General features: G+C 39.0%; 1 protein-coding gene across 6 annotated transcripts in view; it reads right to left on the reverse strand.

Moving 5' to 3' along the window:
• CPNE4 (copine 4) overlaps positions 1-24,602 on the reverse strand; it is a 499,753-nt gene that overhangs the window by 370,545 nt on the left and 104,606 nt on the right. The window contains exon 1 of one of the 6 annotated variants that reach the window (XM_027586332.2): positions 19,440-19,460. The exons of the other annotated variants lie outside the window; for them this stretch is intronic. The gene's annotated coding sequence lies outside the window, so the exon portion shown is untranslated. Of the gene's footprint in view, positions 1-19,439; positions 19,461-24,602 lie in introns of those variants that run through there. 6 annotated transcript variants of the gene reach the window in all.

The following is a 24,602-nucleotide window of genomic DNA, read 5'->3' on the forward strand; positions in this document are numbered from 1 at the left end:
CATCTTGATAATATTTGTAGACTGGTGATGAAACCAACATAAACCTTCAATTTGGATGGGGCGTGGAGATAGAGTATAGGAAAGAAATGTGGAGATAGTGAAGATAAATCTCCTAACTTTTCACAATTATACCTAGGTCCTGGCTTACCTTCATGTACAAGCACAAATGAAAGCCCTGACCAGATATACTGGAATTCATAAGTTCTTCTGGCTGCCCACAGAGAACAGTAGTCCTGACCTTGACTTGGAGGTGGTACATAGGCCAATCAAGTCAAATTGTTTGGCTTTGGCCCAGATGAAGCTCACTGCTGAAAGGTGATCACAAAATATGGCTCTGTCAGTGAGTGATCAGCTACCTCCAGCCCCAGATAAGTGAAGTAAACAACGAATTTCACACTCTGTTAGAGAATGAACAGATTATCAATACATTTCCCGAGGCCTATTTAAATCCTCTTTGTTGCCTTTCATACAATACCCTGGTTTTACAGAGACTAATGTCTGCTGAGAATTATTTTGATGAAAGCTGACTTTTGGCCAATTTTAGAAGCAAATTATAATTGTCCTTTCACTCAGATAATTTAAGTTACATATATAAAAAAAAAAAATCCCACCACTTCAGCATATCTACTCTCTCTAACAGGACAAACTGATCCTGAAACTTAATTAGGTTCTGAATGAGTTGCAAACAATGCGAAGACAATAGAGAGCTCAAGAGAGAAGAGAATCAGCTTGAGTTCACAGGGGAACCAATTGAGCAGAGCTTGTCTTAAAACTGTGTTAAGAATAAGTGCATAATCACTGTTCTGCTTGCTTTGGCATTATTTGGCCTTTTTAAATGTCACAGCACATCCAGGGAAGGCTGGTGTGCTGGATGTCTCTATCACACTATCACACAACATTTCTATCTCGATTCTAAAACTATGTATGGAGTATCTGCTTTGCAGTGCCTTGCACTGTGCTGGAAGCTGGAGGTATTGAGCATTCATTCACTCAGCTGAAGATAAACCAAGTGTTATTCCACTAGGACTCATCAATTTATTTCCTATTCAACATTCCTTGATTTACTTTTAGTGGAGAATAATAGTTGGGGAGCTTGGCTGGCTCAGTCAGTAGAGCATTGCAACTCTTGATCTCGGGGTTGTAAGTTCAAGCCCCACTTTAGGTGTACAGATCACTTAAAAATAAAATCTTAAGAAAAGAAAGAATAAATCTACTTTTAGATGGCAAACACTGTGCTGAACAGTATAAAGGATGGAGACATAAATAAGACAGTCCATCTGCCTGAAGGTTCTTATTCTGGAGCAGTGCTTTTCTTTTCAGACTTTGATACGATCATGAATCACCTGGAGATCTTGTTAAAATGTAGTTCCTGTTTCAAGAGTCTGGGGTGGGGCCTCAGATTCTGTTCCTGGGTATCCCTGATCCTACTGGACTTTGGACCACACTTTGAGTAGCAAGGTGGTTGCATATAAACTAAGCATTTATAAAATAAGACAAACTGTTCCACAGGTTAAGACACTCACAAAAGAGATGCAGAAAGCCATAGAGGGCAAGAGTGTGGATGAAGCATGAGATAGTGTATTTGAGGCTAACCCAAGTACTATTCCCTTGTGGGACTATGAGCAAGTTACTTGAATCATCTATGCCTCAGTTTTCTCACGTGTAAAATGGGATAATAAAAGTCCCTATCTTGTAGAGTTGTCTTGAGAATTATATGAATTAATCCACATAAACTCCTCAGAAGAATGCCTCCTCTACAGTGAGCATTCAATAAATGCAAACTGTTATTGTCCTTTTTAGAAATTATACCAGTAGGTTCAGGTAACATTTATCAAGCTCTTCTATATCTGCCAAGCACTCAACAGTAAGTCATCCAATCTTCAGAAGAATCCTTCACCTGATCCCCCAGGAGAATCTCATGGTAGGTGCTGTAAGGATGCCCCTTTCCGAGGAGAGGGACCGCAGTTTTGAGAAGTGAAACAGTTGCACATGGCTATCTAGGCACAGAGGGGATTTGAAGCCAGAACTCCAGCTCCAGAATTTGGACCCTTACCACTCTGCTACACCTGCCTCCCTGTGGAACAGCTACGTAAGAAGACTCTCAAGAAAGCACAGGACATTTCCCCAAATTTTCTTGACCCGCCTGGTTCCCCTGAATGTCAGACTGCAGCTGCGCCTCTCTCCTTTTTGTCTACCCCACAAAACCTGCAGCACTCACTCTTCTCTCTCAGTCTTCTAGGCTTTTAGATCCTTTATTATTTTTTTCCTCCACAGCTAGTCTTTTATTTTGTAAATTAATCTGCCCTCTAGGTTTCTCGCTCTCACAACTTTAATCATTACTTACCCTGTCAGCTCCCCCTTTGGCAGTACAAACACTGAATCTTCCCTAGAGGGTGGGAAAGGGAGAAAAGGTATGGATATTTATACTTTCTACCCTCTTCAAGCATATCATTCTCTATAAATCTCTTTTAAAAATAACTTGCTTTCCTAGCCACTAATGCTAACTACACTAATAACCAACTACACATATACTGTTTCATTTCATCCTTAAGACAATCTCTTGAGATAGGAATTGTCAGTCCCATGCCATAGATATAAAAAATGAGATTCATGGTGGTTAAGTAATCTGCCCCAAAGTCATAGCTGGTAAGTGACAGAGCCAGGAATGAAGCTTGGGTCTAATGGACTCCCAAACCTGCATATTTGAGTATTTCTTACAATAATTTACATTCTTAATTTCCTTAACAATTACTTTCTTCTAGATGCAAAGGCAAACTTCAACCCTGTTCCAATCTTAACAAGTCTCTAGGGTGCACCGTGTGCATTAATGAGCTTGTGCTTTAGCAGTCTTTAAAAATTCACTTTTGTTTTTTTCCCTTACTCTCAGGTGGCCCAAATCATTTTTGCACTCTGCAACAGCAGCCTAACCCAGCAAGCTGGAGGGTCTGGGAACCCAGTGTCCCTACTCTGACATTTTCAAACACTGAGCATTTGCTGGGTTACGCATGCACCCAGCAAAACCAGAAGTAAAACCGTGTGAACCACAAAGGGCCATGGTTCTAATGAATAAGATTCAAAATTGACAATATGTGTACATGAATGTTTTTCTAGAATATACGATGCCAAATCACTCAAGTGCAGTAAATTATTACTTCAGTCATTTCCTGAGCTTTCTAATTTGAGACAACAGAGGGACTAAAAGAAAAAATCCAGCAGAGATGCTATTTCCTGAAAAACAGCTTTCCTGGGAAAATGTGCATAAGGAATCAGATATATTGATGTTCTAGGAACTTACAGGCTCACATTTTTGTCTCTAACAGTGAGTCATAAAGATGAGATTTTTCTAGAAAGCAATTATGTCCATTGCATCACATTCGTATTAATTTTATAGCACTCAAATGTCACCCACTTTTAGGAGAACTGGATGTATAAATTTCACTGGAAAATTATAAAGGCTGATAGAAACTTTTAGAAGTAAAACTTGAACAAAATATCAGAGGAAATCATATGAATGACTATCTCTTCCATGTCACAGTCCTCTTTTTCTTCTCATTCCAATTCTAGCTCCTGAAGGAGAAAGAAAGAGCAAATTCAGCGATGTTCTTTATTATTTTGGCACTGAAATAATTTCCTCCTGTTTCTCAGGCAACTAAATTTACCCAGTAGAAACATCAAATCCCAGTCTTATTTTGTTCGGTTATTTTCCCTTTTTAATATAATCATAGGTTCGATTCTTCCATTAATGTCATGTTAACAGGAAGCTGGGGGCTCATAAAATGGATTTTGGGCTTCTGGTCTCATACATGCAGCTAAATTTAAAAGAAAAAGGAGGTAAGATTATCTTTATATTCAACAGGAGAAACAGACAGCATATGAAGCCAGAAGCCAATTTCCTTGAGAAAGCATGATAACTGATCTACTTATGATCCCTTACCTGCTCCTACACCTTCTCATTTAAGACTTGCTTCCGTTTTCAATGACATCCTAGCCTTTACATGCTTTTGCTTAGTTGGTAGAGGACAACATGATGTGTTTTGGGAAAGAAGAAGGGATTGAGTAGATGACCAAGTGTAAAAAGAAAGACCTCTTAGGATACAGAACACAACCTGTAGTTTAGCTCTGCCCAACAGAAATATGTGTGATTATAGAAATGTTTTATATCTATGCTGTGCAATACAGCATACCTATTGAGCACTTCACCTGTGGTTAGTGCAGTTGAGGAAGTGAGTTTTTAATTTTATTTCATCTTAATTTAAAGTTAAAAAGCCACCTGTGGCTAGTGGCTATCGTAATTGATGTGTGCTAGACACACTGTATTAGACTATGGTTCATAGCCATTTTCTTTTCTTTTCTTTTCTTTTCTTTTTTCTTTTTCCTTTCCTTTCCTTTCTCCTTTCCTCTCCTTTCCTTTCCTTTTCTTTTTGTTTCTCCTAAAGACAAAAGCTAAATGGTGTTGCTCAAAAACACTCCCCAGTATAAATGCAATGTCTAGGACCTCACCTCAAAGTGATTCATTAAAACAGGACTCTTTTACAAGAGAAATCTAGCTGCCCACTATTTGGTGGAGACTGGATGCAGAAGTGCTGAAAGGACTTAACAGGTCCAAGCTTGGCTCAGAGGCTTCCTCCTGTGCCAGCCCAGCTGACTGGCAGGGACTACCTATGGTTCTGCATGGAAAGAATGCATGATTAATGATGGCTGCCGCCCACATGCATAGCAGGGGAAAGTGGCAGCCTGTGGGCTCTTCTGCTGGTACCAGGACAAACCTTAAGGAAAATACTGGGGATAAGAATCTCTTTACAACTTGTTTCTATCTTTTTGTGTCTTCCTCAATTTCTTTCATAAGTGTTCCGTAGTTTCTAGAGTATAGATCCTTTACGTCTTTGGTTGGGTTTATTCCGAGGTAGCTTATGGTTTTTGGTGCTATTGTAAATGGAATTGATTCCTTAATTTCTCTTTCTACAGTTACATTGTTAGTGTATAGGAAAGCAACTGATTTCTGTGCATTGATTTTGTATCCTGCCACATTGCTGAATTGCTGTATGAGTTCCAGTAATTTGGGGGTGGAGTCTCTTGGATTTTCCACATAAAGTATCACGTCATCTGCGAAAAGAGAGAGTTTGATTTCCTCTTTGCCAATTTGAATGCCTTTTATTTCTTTTTGTTGTCTTATTGCTGATGCTAGGACTTCTGGCACTATGTTGAACAATAGTGATGAGAGTGGGCATCCTTGTCATGTTCCTGATTTTAAGGGAAAAGCTTTCAGCTTTTCCCCATTGATAATGATATTCGCTGTGGGCTTTTCATAGATGGTCACTTATCAAAGAAATTAAGGAAGACACAAAAAGATGGAAAAACATTCCATGCTCATGGATTGGAAGAATAAACATTGTTAAAATGTCTATCCTGCCCAGAGCAATCTACACTTTCAATGCCATCCCTATTAAAATACCTTTGGCATTTTTCAAGGAGGTGGAACAAACAATCCTAAAATTTGTATGGAACCAGAAAAGACCCTGAATTGCCAAGGGAATGTTGAAAAAGAAAAATAAAGCTGGGGGCATCACGTTGCCTGACTTCAAGCTCTATTACAAAGCTGTAATCAAGATGGTATATTATTGGCACAAAAACAGACACAATGACTAATGGAAGAGAATAGAGACTCCAGAAATGGCCTCTCAACTCTATGGGCAACTAATCTTTGACAAATCAGGAAAAAATATCCAATGGAAAAAAGTCTCTTCAATAAATGGTGCTGGGAAAATTGGACAGCTACATACAGAAGAATGAAACTGGACCATTCTCTTACACCATACACAAAGATAAACTCAAAATGGATGAAAGACCTCAATGTGAGAGAGGAATCCATCAAAATCCTAGAGGAGAACATAGGCAGTAATCTCTTCGACATCGGTCACAGCAACTTCTTTCAAGATACATCTCCAAAGGCAAGGGAAACAAAAGCAAAAATGAACTTTTGGGACTTCATCAAGATAAAAGCTTTTGCACAGCAAAGGAAACAGTCAACAAAACTAAGAGGCAACCCATGGAGTGGGAGAAGATATTTGCAAATGACATTACAGATAAAGGTCTGGTATCCAAGATCTATAAAGAACTTCGCAAACTCAACACTCAAAAAACAAATAATCCAGTAAAAAAGTGGCCAGAAGACATGAACAGACACTTCTCCAAAGAAGACATACAAATGGCTAACAGACACAAAAAAATGCTCAACATCACTAGCCATCAGGGAAATACAAATCAAAACCACAATGAGATACCACCTTACACCAGTTAGAATGACAAAATTAACAAAAGAGGAAACAACAAATGTTGGTGAGGATGTGGAGAAAGGGGAATCCTCTTACACTGTTGTGTAAGGGAATGCAAGCTGGTGCAGCCACTTTGGAAAACAGTATGGAGGTTTCTCAAGATGTTAAAAATAGAGCTACCCTACAACCCAGCAATTGCACTACTAGGTATTTACCCCAAAGATACAGATGTAGTGAAAAGAAGGGGCACATGCACTCCAATGTTCATAGCAGCAATGTCCACAATAGCCAAACTGTGGAAGGAGCCGAGATGCCCTTCAACAGATGAATGGATAAAGAAGATGTGATATATATACACAATGGAATATTACTCAGCCATCAGAAAGGATGAATACCCACCATTTGCATCAACATGGATGGAACTGGAAGGGATTATGCTAAGTGAAATAAGTCATGCAGAGAAAGTCGATTATCATATGGCTTCACTCATATGTGGAACATAAGGAATAGCGTGGAGAACCATAGGGGAAGGGAGGGAAAACTGAAGAATGAGAAATCAGAGAGGGAGAAGAATCATGAGACTATGGACTCCAGGAAACAAACTGAGGGTTTTGAAGGTGGGGGGATGGGGTAGCTGGGTGATGGGTATTAAGGAGGGCATGTATTGTGATGAGCACTGGGTGTTATATGCAACTAATGAATCATTGAACACTACATCAAAAACTAATGATGTACTATACAGTGGCTAACTGAACATAAAAAAAAAAAGAACTTCTTTCTAATGTGGCATTACCTTTAAGTCTGATGTGTAATGTTTCTACTAAACATTTCAAAATGGCAGAACATAAGCTTTGTGGCAAATGGCCTTGTTAGAGCAGCTATGGATAAAAACAAAGGAGAGACAAGAATTCAGGTAGAAGTAGCATGTGAACTGGGTATGTTTTTGGGAGTGGAGAAGAACTGCTTGAAAGGGAGGACATTTGACAAATAGTATCATGTCTGTCTCAGAGATAGGTCATATGAGCAGCCCTCACGGACACATGAGGGATACTCTGGGGAAGAGGAAAGCCATAGCACATGTGGAAGGAGTGGTATCTGTATGTCAGCATTCACACATAGACACACTCACACACACACACACACACACACATTCTCTCTCTCTTTCTCAAATTTCCTGAGGACCATACTGCAAGGTGGGAGAGCTTTTGAGTAACAATATAAGAAATGTATATTCATTGGAATTATTTGAAAAGGAAAAAAATCTCTCTGCTAGCACAGAGAAACTAGGCGTCCTTTGGCAGCAGGAGGGGATGGTCAAATTGATCAAGTCTATGTACCTGGGCAAGGCTTTTGGGGAGACATTATTAGATGAGGAAGAAACTTGACAGATGCCATGTGTGTGGCAGCTGAGAGTTCTGTGGATTTCCAATCCTCACCAAATGTGAGAAGAATTTGAGCACAGGAAAATCTGCAGGCTCCAGTGTGGGCAGAGACAGACCAGAGAAACAAGTGCCACACATAAAATAATAACAGCCACAGTGATACCAATTATAGCAACTGTTCTTGAATACTTATGTGTCCAGCACTGTGCTCAATGCTTCTGGTTACACTATCACATTTAATGTTATTCAACGGTTATACGGCTTCAACGGTTATAAAAGGGAACTTGATATTATTTTTACAGTTGAAAAACTGAGATTCAGAAAATCTAAGTAAATTGCTAGATCACATTACCAAAAAATGGAAGAGGCAGGATTCAATCAGATTTTTTGAACCCCAACTCTAAAGTTCAGGATTTTTCTTCTGTAATGGTTGTTCTGCCCCCTGTACACCTTAAGATCTAAGTTTAGATTCTAGTTCTACTTGCGTCCCTCAATGCTGGCAGTCCCAGAGTGTTATATCTCATTCATTCATTCATAAAATATTTATTGAACACTTCAAGTATGTGCTGAAAACCATGCTGGGTACTGAGAGATACAAAGATGAAAAGACAGGATCACTACATTCAAGGAGCTCGCAGACAAATGGGGAAATAGATAAGCAGATATTTATAATGGATTAATTTGCTGTTATGCCTCTGCCATATTTCCATTAAGATAGGCGTGGAGAAACTTGGAAGCTCACAATAGCACTAGAAAGGAAAAAACATCCCGGTGAAATTTCCTCTGACTGTATTCTACAGAGCACTATGCTGTGGAACTATTGTTCTGACTCTGTGAGGTACTAAAAGATATTCACAAAAGAAGCAAGTGTAAGATTTTTATAACATAAAGCACGTTTCATTACAGCAGGAAGTTTCAGTCATTACTATGTGAATGTGCTCTGTGAATCTCCAAAAGGAGGTAGGTATGGGGTATAATGTTCCAAACTTATTTAGTCACAGAAAATTTTTCATGGAATACACTCAAAGATAAATTATTAGCAAAAAAGAAAAACCAAAACTTTGGGAAAATGAGGTTAAAGGGCAATAGAGGCATATTGCATTTAGTGATATTTTGTTTCGCATGGTAAGTACTGTAATTGGGGGCTGAGACAAGAAAGGAATCAGTGCAGTGTGGGAGGCACTGTCTTTCATGTACCACACTACACAGAAGAATGGACTCTGAGCTTTTGGCTGAGTCAGAGAGCTCTGGCCACAGTCTGGCCAACCTATTCCAGATAAATACCGACTGAGTTCACCAACTTTGGCCAGTACTAGATATCAAGGTGACCTTCAAATGAGAGGTAGAAGTTAGCACTGAGTGGATAGTGAGGAGGATTAATGACACTCTACTTAGCCTGCCTACTGGTAAATGCCAGGCTGGGAAGATTTTTTTTCCCAACCAATCCTGAATGAGTAAATAGAAAATAACATGTGACCTAAGAAAAGGATGTGGATAACTAAACTGTGGTCTATTTATGTGACAGAATGCCATTGTAGGGGCCAAGGGCAGAATGCCCCAAAAGGGCAAAAGAGGCTGTCCTATTTTGAGCTGAAGGCAACTGACACTCCTCAGACTCAAGAGAAACTTTTGCTCCTTAATCACATGGAAGGATCTGAATTGAGGGTCTCTTCCAGAATAAAGGTTGTTAGAAGAGATAAACTTTATCTGAATGACCCACCTGTATGGCAAGGCAAACATCTGCTCTTCTTATTGCCCTGAGAATCGCATTCTCTCCCTCCAAAGTCCCACACCCCTAACCTTTCCCTCCTTAGTTCAGAATGACATATACCTCACTTTGCCTGTTTTTGGAATTTTCATGTCTGTATGGATTCCCTCTATGTACAAAATTAAATTTGACTTTCTCCTGTTAATCTGTCTCACGTCTATTTGATTCTCAGTCCAGCTAGAAGGACCTTTGAAGGGAACAGGAAATTCTTGCTCCCCAACACCACATAGTAACAAAAATGAAGGATCTCTTTTGATACATATCAGCATGGATGAATCTCCTAGACACAATGTTGAAAAAAATATGCTAGATACAAAAGAGTATATGCTGTCTGGTCCCAATTATATCAAGTTCAAAAAGAGGCCCAAATTCATTATAATTGATAGAAATCAGAATAATGGTTACCCTTTGTGGAGGCTATGATGAGATACAAAAGAGGCTTCCAGGATGCAGAAATATTCTATATCTTGATTTGGGAGTGTTTGTAAAAATTCATGGAGCTGTATACTTAGGATGTGAATTCTCTGTATGCTTGTTGCACTTGGATAGAATTTTACTTAAAAAAATAACAGATGGGGGCACCTAGGTGGCTCAATCATTAAGCGTCTGCCTTTGGCCCAGGTCATGATCCCAGGGTCCTGGGATCGAGCCCCACATCAGGCTCCCTGCTAAGTGGGAAGCCTGCTTCTCCCTCTCCCACTCCCCCTGCTTGTGTTCCCTCTCTCGCTGTGTCTCTCTCTGTCAAATTAATAAATTAAAAAATAATAATAATAACAGATGGTATACATAAGGCCAACATATTTAATATGTTAGTAGTCATAAAGAAGTTAAACTACCCTTACTAAAGGACTGAGAACCTTAGATTATCTTTAAAATCTAATTAAATGATACAGACAAAGCAAACTACACCAAGTAAATGAATAGGCAAACAAGTGAATGAGTGAATGTATAGATAATAAAGAAAAATAGACAAACTTCAATTTAAAAAAATTGGGGTTGGTAACAGTAATATGAGACAAAAAAGAATCTAAGGAAACAAACCTTAAGTGAGACAAAAAGAATCATTTCTCTCATTTCCCCTAATCTAGATTCAATTTAATTTATTCCTCATTGCAATCAGCAACTACTAGGTTTTCAGGGGTGTTTGCCAAATTGTTAAACCCAAATTTGGTCAGTCCCCTGCCCAACATCCTTCTGTGGTACATAAATTCTGTAGGCCAAAGTCCACATTTCTCATCTTAGAATCACTAACTGACTTTTTCTACCTTTGCCCATCAGACATACCATTTACTCTCCAGGCACTTTATTTCTTTTTAATTTAAATTCAATTAGACAACATATAATACATCATTAGTTTTTGATGTAATGTTCAGTGATTCATTAGTTGCATATAAAACCCAGTGTTCATCACGTCACGTGCCCTCCTTAATGCCCATCCCCCTACCCACCTCCCTTTCCACAACTCTCAGTTTGTTTCCAGGAGTCAAGAGTCTCTCATGGTTTGTCTCCCTCTCTGATTTCTTCCCGTTCAGTTTTCCCTCCCTTCACCTATTGTCCGCTGCACTCTTCCTTATATTCCAGACACTTCTCCAAAGAAGACAAACAAATGGCTAACAGACACATGAAAAAATGATCCACATCACTTGCTATTGGGGAAATACAAATCAAAACCACAATGAGATACCACCTCACACCAGTCAGAATGGCTAAAATTAACAAGACAGGGAACAACAAATGTTGGCGAGGATGTGGAGAAAGGGGAACCCTCTTACACTGTTGGTAGGAATGCAAGCTGGTGCAGCCACTCTGGAAAACAGTATGGAGATTTCTCCAGTCACTTTAAACTGCTCTATTATCACTACTCTTTATCACTCATTCAAGTCTTTTTGTCCCTTTACTGGAATGCCCATTGAATTATACAATTTTTATCACATGAAAAAGTCCTGCTCACTTAGACCTCCTTCATGGCCCCATTTTAATCCCCTGATAAAATTTTCATGACTACCACCATACCCATTAGACACTCCTTAATTTGTGTTCCTATGGTCCCCTCACATCAATTATCACACACATGTTAAAACAATAAGTTTTCGTGGTCCTGGTGGGTAGGAACCAAGGACTGTTCAACGAAAGTTGAAAGGAGGATCGACTGGGAATGAAGCCTCCTACACCGACTGATGACAGGCTGAAGCTCCTGGGTATTTAAAATGCGCGGCTCCACCAGCTGATAAAGATATCTCTAGAATCAGAAATAGGGACTGAGGTAGCCAGTCAGACCCTCAAAATGGCAGGTGACTAAGAAATGTAACAAGTATGATCTACTCTGTCATCTTAGAACCAAATATTACATCAATGTGAGATTCCAAAGCATCCTATCCAAGAAGACACTTTGCTTCCATTCTCCTTCCCTCTCTCTCCCTGCATTAAGCTTCTCACTAACACAGCCTGAAACACAGATTTACACAGTACAGGGCTGAAACAAAAGAAAAACATGGAGCGTTTGAAATGCATAGGTTCAGTTGGACTGGATAACTGTGAGTAACCCAACAATCACAACAAAGGTTTTTTGCTTATGCCTGAGGGAGTGACATCACTGTACCCACACAGTTGACACTCACAGGGGTGCACCAAAGGGCAATAATTTTAATACTAACACTTTTGCCTCTGCATCTCAGAAATCCAATTCTCTAAGAAGAAATTATGTTACTTCTGGGTAGAATTCAATTTATCCCCACCCAATTCATTTCTACTTCCACCACCGACTGGACTAGAACAATTAAGCACATTCCCTAACCTTTAGATCCCTCAGGCTCTAGTCTTTGTGTTTGTCTATTTCACTGGAGCAAAAAGCCTAGGAAGCAAGCAAGACATATTCGTATAATCCTGGACCACTGGGAAGAGATGCTCATAATCAGGGATACTCTCCTTTCACCCCCAGGATCCCTAAAATTCAACCTGACAAATAATTATTGTGCCTAATACTCTATTACATTCTATGAGGGGCACTGAAATACTAAGATGTGGTCACTGCCTTTGAAGAACTGTCAGTGTGACTAAGTAGATGAAATATTTTTTCATGGAAGGCACTATAGCATGATATTTAAATATGTACACTTTTTAGTCAGACAGCCTGGCTTGAATCCTGAATCTACAATTTATTAACTCTATTAACTGTAGGCAAGATGTACTTTGGTTTCTTCATCTGCAAAATGGAACTAATAGGAGGATCTACCTTAGCATTGTTGTGAAGATTCAAGGAGTAACAATGTAGATATAGAGCACAGATTAAGAGCTAAATAATTGTTATGGTACCAATGTTAATGTGAAAAATATTTCTGCAAGTACCATATGATGAATTGCTAAAGTAATTAGCAAGGACAAGACGAGTGATGATTAAACCCAGAAAAGATAGAGACATTTTTTTCCAAAGTGTAGCAAAGAAAGATGAAAGGCAATATTCATCAAATAACCTTCTTTATGCCAAGGTTCACCAAACCATTAATACATCATCTATAAAATGGAAGAGACAGGTCTAAAGCTAAACCCAAAAGCCTGGTCTGAATTCGGAGAGCCTTAGAAAAGAAGAAGGGAAATGCCAATTTATATGTCCAGTCATCAAAAAATGGCAAAAACACAGAAGTAGCATGCTGTGTCTGGAGGTCATGAGATGCTCAAATGGATAAGAATATCAACTGTGTGGTGCATGATAGAGTTGGAAATGTTAGGAACCCAAAGACTTGAATCTGTGTCTTGGCTCTGACATTTCCTAGTTGTAACATAACTTTTCTGAGCCTTAGCATTCTCATTCTGAGAAAGAAGATAAATATAGCTACCTCCAAGGGCTATCATGGAGATTAGAGCAGATATAGACATAAAAGAACGAAGCATAATAACCAACAGAGTAGACTCCCTAAGAGTGTTCTTTCTGGTTCCATTTCTCCGGTCTTATGGTCCAGAATATAGCAAATGCCCAAATGCTCTCCATACTCAAGTGTCAGATTATTGGAGAGACCTATGATTTAAAAATCAATCATTATTATAATTCAAGACTCCAAACTAAAAGCTCATGGTCATTCATATATTTTGGTTTGGGTCAAAAACTTAGAACAAATAGGTTCAATTGTAATTTATACTTGTTCATCAGACATGTGAAATTTTTTGGCAAGTTCTGTAAAATAATTAGCTTTGGGGGAGGGTTAAAAATTAGCTAACTTCATTCTTACTTGGAAGTCAAAGTTTAGTTTAATTTAAAAGTCTGCTATAAGTAACCTTGCTATGTCATAGCCCTCTTTTGTCCTAATAGTAGGACTGAAGAAGCATAGGCAAAAAGGTTATGTGTGTGTGTTGGGGGGTGGTATAAAAATCTTCTCGCCCAATATTGCACCTGTTCCTTTAGCACTCTTGCAGTTAGGCAGAACGATGTGACTAGTTTTGAGTAGCATTTTGCTTTAAGAAGTGTAGAAGAGTCAGTGCGTGTCCTTTAGCTGTTCTTCCCCTTGCCATGTTGATCAAAAAAGCCTTTTAGTGAGATACTGGAGTGACAATATCAAAGCATCTGGAGTCACTGAGTCAACACTAAAAGACAGTAGCCATAGAGAAATACCTGGACTTAAAAAGGACTTTATGTAAGTAAGAAATAAACCTTTGGTGTGTTAGGCATTGACATTTGGGCTTCTTACTGCAACATAAACCTAATCTATCCTGATCAATGCAATATCCATATCAATTTCCTTTCTTGACTCAAACAAAATGTATGTGTATAGTGGGGTATAAATAAAAGAGATTGAAAGAAAAAGTATGTGAGAATGTATACACTGTCAGAGAAAAGCATCACTCTGTGAGAATGCAGACATGATTTACTGACTCTGATTGCCAGACCCATCTCCTAGACTCAGTTAAGGGTCTTCTGGAGTAAGTCATCTATAATGACAATCTATAATGACAACTGAATGTTCCACCAGTGCCTATTCCTAGAATGGCTTTGAGGTAGAAGAGTCTCTTGAAATTCAATTCTTACTTTTCATTAATCCATCCCTCAAATTCCTCTCTAATCACTCATGGTTTTCTCTATAACCAGCCACTAAGTACCTGTTATTCCAGCATTTCAGGGACACTGTCCATTATTTATGACTTCTCCAGGAAGAATTAATTTTCTGTCCATGGGTTTTATCTCTTGTGCCTTACATAAATCATCAAATATTTCTTAAAAGACAATTTACATTTTTCTTTTATATAACATTTTTCAGAAATTAAAGAAATTCAAGTTCATGGTTTAAATATTAAGAATGCATAAAGGAACAAAAACCATTTGTAATTTCACCACCCAGACTTTAAAAACTATTATTATTTTGGCATATTTTATTACAGCCTTTTTATGTTCATGAATTTTAAACAGAATCAGAATCTGTACTAGTTTTTTGTCCTGCCTTTTTTTAATATAGTGATTCAATAATTCTGTATATCAACCTGTGCTCATCACAAGAAGTGGTCTCCTTAATCCCCATTACCCATTTAGCCCATCCCCTCACGCCCTCCTCTCTAATAATTTTTTGTACTGCTTTTTAACCTAAAGATATATTAAAGAGTATATCCCACTGTCATAAGTTTTTCTAAACATTGGTTTTAATAACTAATATTCCATTATATTGACATGTTAAATTTATTTAAAAACTTCAGAACAAACAGGTTCAATTATAATTTAGACTGGTTCACTGGACATGTGGGATTTTGTTCCCAGTGTGTCGTTCTTTAAAGATACTCTAACAGACTTACATATATATATCAGTGTCACAAAGCCCAGGTTTACTCCAGACATCAACTTCATAAAATTATATGGTATCATTCCTTAAAGCAATCTGATACTTTTGCTTTTTGATCACCGAAGTGAAATCAGGGCCATCTGGCTTGTGAGAAGCTGAAGGAAATGCAGAGAGCCCAATAGGACCAGAGAGGGGTCTAGTAAAAAGATATCTTAAGTAGATAAGTGGCTTGTGCCAGCTAAGCCTCAGGCCCTAAAGAAAATGACTCTCATATTTCTCCAAGCTTTTCTTTCTAATTCTCCTCTCTACACCAAGAGTAAGACCCAGAGGCAGAGGACAAAAGCACCAAGGGGCCAGATGGCTGCTTCTATTCTTCTCTCAATCTAAATAACCAAAGGGACCCTCCTGACTCTCACGTGGTTCAGCTCAATTCAACAGAGCAGGAGACTAGATAGGGATTTGGGTCAATGGTCCACCTGGTGATAGGATTGATTTGCAATGTCCTCCACATATTACATGTTCCCTGGGGACTGGCCAAGGACACTGAAAAAACAAAGGTCCTGAACCCATCTCATCAGAGCACAATTAATAAAAATAGCCACATGACATGTCCTATTTCCCTTTCATCTGTTAAATCCTCATTTGTCCTCCCCCCTGAATAACCATTCATCTCCACCCTCCACCCCAACTTCCAAGCCCTCTCTCTGTCTCTCTCTCTGTCTCTCTCTCTCATAACTTTGCAACTTCCTTTTCTTGGAATGTCCTGCCACTCTCCCAACACACACATCACAATTTCAGTTGAAAAATCACCTACTCTGGGAAGTCAACCAGAGACAGTGCTAGGTAAGTTGGTTGCCCCTCCTCACAGCTCCCATAATACCTTGGGTTCATCACTGCACCAGCAGTTAGCTCATTTGATTAAAGCCACTGATTAATCTGCCTGCTTTCTGCACAAAACTGTAAACTCCATGAAGGCACAGACCCTCCATATTTCCATCTGAATCCCCATCAATTGGCACATGACATAAAAAATAAATTTACTATTTACACAAAAAAGTTCTGCTTGAGAGAAAAAAAAGATTTTTTTACCCTTCTACTTGAATGGCAAAATACATCTTTGGGGATTGGGGGTGGGGCAGAAAAAAATGGGAATAAAAAGAAGAGAAAATATATTCTTATAATGTGCCCAATGCTATTCAAAAGTACATATGTATGTAAGTGGGGCTCTTAAATCAACCATCCAAAGGATGTACTAAGACACTCCCAGTGTATAGAATGTAAGGTCTTGGACTATTTGGGCAGTTTCCCCAGGATCACACAACAAATGAGCACTTGAGCTAAAAGACAAGCATAGGCATTCGGACTTTTGGTGATTAATCACCATGTTATCCTGCATTTATTCATAATTTCAGGGCATCTAGGGACATTTGACATGTTTTCCACCTGCTGGTCAGGAAAGTGAAGAAGTCAGAAATAGGATGATTCTTTTATACCTGCAGATGGAATAAAGAAGAGACTAGTAGAAGTAATAGTCATCAGATTGTAGGAAATTTCATCTCTAAGTGATATCCCAGTGCTAAGATTTGCTCAGTTCTGATGGGTTTCAATAGCAAGTAAGCTATTTAATGAAAGAGAAAATAATTAGGTATCACAGCAGTTAATGATTAGTAGAAAAAAATTCTATGATCTAGCTAATTGGATTTTTAAAAATACATACATACACACACAACCTTTACAACTTATTGTATCCAAATTAATTTTTTAAGTGCAATTTTTTAAGGTAAATAAGGAGATAGCTAACTAGCCTGAACTGCAGGTTGTCTCCACTAGAATCTAAATCAACATTGAGAATCTATAGAAATAAGAGGCAGGTATGGATTAGAGGCATTACTTTTAAAAATTTTGAGAAACCCCAAGGGGAAGGACAGGATGGAGAAAAACTAAAGTGTTTTGTCTGCTTCTCCCCCAAGTTAGCATGTGACAAACACTGCAAAGAAAGACAATTAGCTAATAAACATTTGTTGATTTGAAGCAGAACTACCAGAATAGATGTACCAAGAATTTTAAATGAGTAATAATAATGATACTTATAACAAATATATTTAAAAGATATGAATAATAATAAAAAAGAATTATAATGAGAAGAAACAAGTGGGGTTGTTGGAGGATAATAGAAAACAAAACCATGAATAAAACAGGAGAGGGTTTTTGAGGAGGGGTCTGAAGAGAAGAAACCAGAGAAGGAAGCTGATATTCCTGGGTCAGGTACCCATGGACCTTCCCTTGGAGAAGCACACCTTGATTGTAGGTATAGCTATTTTAAGCAAGAATAATCTAGTTTAAGGTTTGTATCTATAAATCTCACTAGACAAAATGCCTGAGACTGTTAATCCTATTCTTTTAAACTCAGTCTCCCAATTTTGAATGTGAAATTGTCCATTTCTTTTGTGTTGTCTAAAATTCCTTTAATACTCTAGAGAAGGGTGGGACTTGAGGATGGGTCTTAAAGCACACAAGAGGGAGAGGAAACAGCACACCAGGAAAACGGAACAGGTTGGGCAAAGGAATGGAGGTCTGAGGTTGAGGTGGTGGGAGGCTAGAGTACAGCATTGAATGATCCATGTGATTAGATGTGGTGGAAAGGAGAGTGCAGCAATCAAGAGGAGGCTGAACTGAAGGACAGGGCATGCCTTGCTACTAACAAGAGCTAGGGTCATTAACAATGCATATATTACATTTATTAGGTTTCAGCGATTTTGCCTCACAACTTACTTTCTGTCTCATTTAAATATTTTTTTTCTTATTTAAACCTCACAACAACCTTACAGGCAGTTATTATTCCTATTTTAGAGATGGGGAAACTGAAGCTCAGAGAATCTTGTTTATTTGCTTGCTTGTTTAGTTGTATTTGCTTTTCAAAAGATCCTGGAGCTGTCTGATTTCAAATCTTGTTTGCTTCCAATTGTGCTGGCCAAAATATAAAAGTGATCATTTAACTCCCCTCTCTATAATCTTTTAGTGGACTCCAGCACTTTCAGGATTAAGAACAAACTCCACAGAGCCCTTTTCCTACCATATCTCCACAAGTGTCTTTCCCTCCATCCACTGCAAATGACTTGTTATTTGACACGTATTCATGGGGCTCAGTCGGAACTCAAGACACCTCATTGTCATTGGTGAATTATTCATCTGGTTCCCACCCCAGACTGGGTGCTCTCTGAGGTCAAGGGTGTGTTGTATTTGTATTTTTATCCCATTGCCAAGTACAATGCCTAATTCAAAACGAGGGCTCAATCAATGTTTGTTGAATGGATGAATGAATGAGTGAATGAATCACTCAATCAAATCATCTCTGTGTTCCCCTATGCAAAGCAATCCTCAAAATATATTCAGCAGGATAGTTTACCCTCTGATCTGGACATTAACCAGAGTTTCATTTTTCTCTGCCTGTCCTCACTCCCTGCCTCCCCAATATGGTTTTCTTACTTTGTCTTTGTAGCAGGAGGTGGAGGTAGGTAGTTAGGTTATGTTTGAGAGAACACTCATTCAAGAACAACCTTGCAAACAGGCAAGAAAAATAATTCCCTTTTCTTTTGTTTGCATTCTTGATACCATTTAGCTTTATGTAAAAATATGTAACAACCACTCAAACACATATTAGACGCATGCATAGGATAAAAGCCTAGGAAGAAAATACACTACAATGTTAATATTAATTTCTTTCAGAGTCATGGGATTACAGGTGATTTTAATCTTCAGTGCTGTACATTTTGGAATTTTCTAAATTGTAGATAACAATTCATATATTACTTTTGTAACAAAAACACAATAAGGATTATATTTTAAAGCACTAAGCAAACTCTGTAGACATGAGTTCCTGTAGTATAATATTGATGTTCAAAATCTACAATAAGCATGTATTAAATATACATATCAGTGAATTAAAGTATAGATAACTTAAAACCTAGTCTGCTTTTGTAAAAAAAATTGTTTGCAGATAAAATATGAATTGTATTTAACACAAAAGTTTAGTGATTCATACTTTAAAATATACTTGGCTATGAAACCTAAGGGCATTTCATCATGAAAGCAGTCCAAACCTATTCAAAGGAACAAGCCTTTCAAGCCAGTGACCCCCCCACAGCCATTTTTCCTTTGCCATTCAACAATCTGAGTTGCCCGTCCGTTATAGAGAGGGTCTTAAAGGGCCAACAGCATCCTAGCAGCGACTGTCCACAGCAAGCATTCCAAAGCCCACCTCAAGACCCGAAGCTGTGTCCAAGCAGGTGCACCTGAGGCGTGATCACCATGAGGAAACAGAAGCTGTGTCCTGTCCATGCCTGCATTTGGCCATGCTTGTTAAGGCAAACATCCTGGAGTGATTACTTGGCTGTCCACACTCACTCCAGGCCAGATTGAAACAGATGGAAGAGCCAGAGGAAGCTGTCATTTGAGAAGCTTTTGTTTCCCTGACAGTCATGTCAGGATGTGGAGAACGAAGAGAATGAGCAGCAGCTGGCTGCTCCAGCATCGAAGCTTGGCTTCGGGTATTGACAGTGAGTAACAAGGCTCTGGATGCAGTCCAGTGGAGACAGCCAATCCTAGCAATAGCTGAGGAAAAGCAGAGCTAGAGAGTCTTCCAAATGATGGCTGCAAAGAAAGTCATTCTGATTTCTAATGTCCATCAAATGAGCATTGAGGAGACAGAAGACTCCCTCCGCCTCTGGGATGGTTAAGATTTTTAAGCTCAGCCAGACTTATATGTCATACATCTTGCCACCCTCTCATTTCTTTACCAATCACCAGCACCCAACTTGTCCTCACACACTATAAAGAGATTTGCTATGTTCTGGAAGACACCAGTGAGTTGATGGCTGCATTTACTCACTCTTCATTCATTTGTGCCTGATAAGATGCACAGGTATCACCTTAGTACAAACACTAAGCCCACCAGGGACCAGCAGTCCTAGTATAGACTAAGATTTGAATGACTTTTGGTACCATCTAGGTCTCTGTGTTCCTTTACATCATCATTGCATCAGTCCAAAGGTGTTGACTGATAATTACGTAAAAGAGATAAAGTCTCTGACCTCATGGAGTTTTAGAGCACCAACCTCAATTAGTAAAGTAACTGATCTTGAGTCTGTTGTTTAATGCATTATCATTGGTCAGCATCAGCAGGAAGCCAACCTTGACAGTATTCCAAACAAATTTAAATTTCCCATCTCCCTCCTCTCTTCCTTCTCCATAGACAATGAACATGTTGACTCTGTCCTTGATATAGCACATGCCCTCCTGTACTGTAACTATCTGTTCACCAACCTGTCTCCTCCACTCTCAAGTGAACTGAGCCAGAGACTATGATTGTTCTCTATTATAGACCCAACACCTCTTTCAGCAGTTCGCATGTTGTAGACACTCAAAACATATTTGTTGAATGGGTGAATGAATGACAAAGGCGACCCAAAAATATACTTCTGAGTTATACAATCTGGATCAGTTCCAGCCAAACTTGAGTGGGTAAGGTTTTCCTAACTGTTAATAATGCTCCAGATTCCCTCTCTTTCTGCATACTAGCAACAATAACCATGAAGGCCAACAAAGAGTGAGGCCTTAGTATGTACCAGGACTTTACTTGAATTAATGTATTTCTCACAGCACACCTTAAGGTATGTATCATCATCATCATCATTATTTTAATTATAGATGAGGCAACTGAAGCTCAATCAGGTAATGCAATTTAGCCAAAGCCACATGATTACTAAATATCAGAGTCTGAATATCAGAGCTTGTTCTTAACCACTGGCCTTTCTTTCATGGCCCTTTCTACTCCACTGCACACCACCTCTCTCCTTCCATTCTATCTAAGGTATTCCTATTAAAACCAAGGCTGTGGAAGGTGGGACAAAGATGGCACTGATATAGTCTCCAGTAGTTTCTTGGTAGCTCCTACCATAACCCTGGGCCTAATTTAAAGGGTAAACAACTAAAGAATGGGTGTGCCCCTCCAAAAGCTTGCCAATCTCCTGTTCTTGTGATCTCTTTCATGAAAATCCCTTCCAGTTTGTGGACTCATGATAACTTGTTTTGAATTTCTCTTCAGATGGAAAATAAATAGGAAATCAGAGTGACTCTTTAGGATGAGGTGGAAGGACTAAACCTAAGCCTGAAAGATGCTTTGCCAGAGATCTACAATGACATCATCCAAGACCTGCAAGAGAAAAACCTGTAAGGTAGTTAGAGACTTTAGCCTTGTCCCATGTCTCATTTCTATCCCTTCTTTTTGCCCTCACATCTCCTGTTACGTAGGGCCCTTGGCCTCCTAGAACTTCCTCACAGTACCAAACCACCTGCACAAACCTGCCCCCTTGGCAAAGTTCCAAATGCTGCTCTGCACATTCTCCCCCCTTTATCAAAATTGACCCTTTTTGTGTCCCATTCTCTTCTGCCTAGTTATCTTGTTGTAAAGTTCTTAAACCAATGAGCCATTCTGTCAAAAATGTGTACTACTGATAAGATTTTTGTTTTGTTTTAATCTTTAACTGAACTCCTAGAGATGTAAAACCTTAGTGCTACTGAAGGAATCTGCATTAATGGCACTGGCTGCCTGACAAGTTTCTGGGAGCAGAAAGACCCTTTCCACAGGAAGTACTATTCTAGTGTCTCTTAATCAACAATCACTCGAGTACCATCTATAAGATGTACATGCAGAGCAGGTCCGCTTGGCTACAAGTGCTACTGTAAATGCGCTGTGGAGATTTTGCAAGTAGGCACCTAACATGCACCATCCTGAAAGGTCTTGCCAGTGACTCCACTTAACTCAATAGATAGTCGTGTTAAAGTATTGGTACTTTTCAGTGGGTATTAACAAGAGGTATTGGAAAAGACCTTAACTTTCTAGTTAGACTTCATCTTGAAATCTAGCCTGTATTAGTCAGGATCCCTACAGGAAATAAATGCACACTCAAATTAGGGACACAGCCAGCCCAGAGAGATCTTGTAGGAAGGAGCCAAGGAATGCATACCCTGACCTCATCCTTTCTTCTGATCTCCTGCTGCGGCTCCCAATTAAAAAAAAAAAAATAGAAGCCAAAGGATTTACTTATTGGTGTGATTACTTATGGGGCAGTTGTAGTAACTGTGATAATAGACCTAAGGATATCTCATTGCACAACTTTTGGTGGTAAAATTTACAGAGTGCAATGTGAATGGTGTCCCCTGGTATCAAGCAATATGGCAGCCCTATTAAACACAGTACAGTGCCTGGCAGGTAATAAGTACTCAGTGAATATTAACTCCTTTACTGCTTTCAATTGAGACAGACTAAATTTAAAGTTGCCAATTATATTTAGATCTCTTTGGGTCCTCACTTATCAGAACTTAAGGAACAGAGCTGCCACCCTTCAGTTCACCTCTTTCCTTTAGTTATCAAAGAACTTACTTTCAAACCTGTCTCCTGCGATCATAAAATTTTCAGAAACAGGTTTTCAAACTTCCTGCTTCCTCTCTTGTGCCTTTGCCTTTCTCACAGGGTGAGGTAAGGCAGATGAACAGATGCGAGGTGAGAAAGAATGAGCTCACACACAGGAATCTAAGGGTGTTGATTAGAAATATTTCCAATCAACGCATAGGCCAATACATCATACAGGAAATATCACTACCTGATATTTTAGCAAAGGTGACTTACACTTACTCATTCCTCATAAATTTCACAGCAGTTTCAGTCATGGCAGAAAGTACAGCCAATGAAACTTGCTCTACCAAACAGACTGATAGGATCTTTTGCGATATGCTCCCGAAACCCACACACCACTGAACAAAATCCTCAGCATATGAGTAGTGAAAAATGTCTCAGGAAAGGATATGAAAATCATTTCAGTAGAGGAGAAACTGGTGGACCAATTTAATTAAAAGGTCAGGGAAGAACTGAAGTCTCCTCAAGTAGGAGAGTAACCTTATCTTGACCAACAGCACTCTTTCGCAAAGGAACAATAGTCAGAGTAAACTCTGTCCCTAATTACCTCAATGTTGCATATCATACCCTTGGCTATAGCAACTGTGTTTGTAGGACCTGCCCCAGTGTTTATGGTATATATGACTTCTGAGGTCCTCTTCAACTCTGAGTATTTCCCCTCTAACCACAGAGACTGTTTTAGTCCCCATTCCCATTTCATCCCTAACTTCATTTTGTTCTAACCTTTTTACAACTCAGGAAAAATTCCAAGAAAACTGATTTAAAGTCGGCATGCACGTAGTTTAGTTACTAACATAAAGTAACATAAAGTAACAGTTTCATGACAAAGGGATCATGAAACTGTGACATTAGAGAAATTACTTCTCTGGCCTTCAAATTCCTTACCTGTATAACAGAGACTTAGATTAGAGATATAATGTATTTTCTCCTAATCCAAGATAGGGGAAACAATCCCCTCTTGAAGTCCATTGCCTTTCACAATGCTACTTCTTTTTTCTACTTCTAGTTTGGTACCGAGTGAGCACCAATCAGATACCGCTGCAGCTACCATAATACAAAGGCAACATTCTGAACGGACATAGTAGTCAGAAGACAGGAAGGTTCAAGACACTTCCTGAATGACGTGGCTGTGAATATCAGAGACACCTCACGTTTAAGTTAATGGGTTTGGACAGGAGGATAGGAGGTCTTGGAACCAAAGGTCAACAGTGTAAACAGAAGTATACAGAGCTGACAATTTGAAAGGCCTCATTATCATAAAATCAGCTAGTTTGGTTTCAAGGTCACCAATAGAACACTGAAGGGAAATCTAGATATCCAAAACATGAAAGATTAGGCCACTAAATACCTCTGTCTCAAAGGAAGACCTAGCCTAGATCCCCTCCCAATCATCTAGTGAATGTTATCAATTGAGTTCCTGCTTTGTGTCATGTCCTATGCTAGGTGCTGGTGATTAAGTGACCAAAACTGACCTGAACTCCACCATCATGGAAAAGACCGACATTAAACAAGTAAGTATATAAATATATATCTACATGCTTGGTTACGGACCATGAAGAAAGGATAGTGTGATGAGATATTATAAGAGGGGTACTTTTTGGTGTCAGAGAAGGATTTTCTGAGGTAAGAGCATTTAAGTTGAATCTGATGGATGAGTAAGAATCAGCTAAGGAAAAAGTTGATAGAGGAACTTTCCAGTATATTCAAAGTCTCCAAGCTTGTCTGTATTTGAAGTTAGTCAATGTGGCTGAGACAACAGAAGGAAAACGATACTGAGAGGCAATCAAGGGTCAGAACACACCTTGTAGACCACATTGAAGATTTGAAATTTTAAATGTAGTGGTAAGTGACACGACCTATGTAATCTCATAAAGGATCACTCTGGAGCAGTGTGAAGAATGGATTGGAGAATAGCAAAAATGGAAGTAAGGAGAACAGCTAGATGGT

This window comes from Zalophus californianus, chromosome 1 (genome assembly GCF_009762305.2).
Source record: "Zalophus californianus isolate mZalCal1 chromosome 1, mZalCal1.pri.v2, whole genome shotgun sequence".
In the NCBI taxonomy this organism is placed as follows: domain Eukaryota; kingdom Metazoa; phylum Chordata; class Mammalia; order Carnivora; family Otariidae; genus Zalophus; species Zalophus californianus.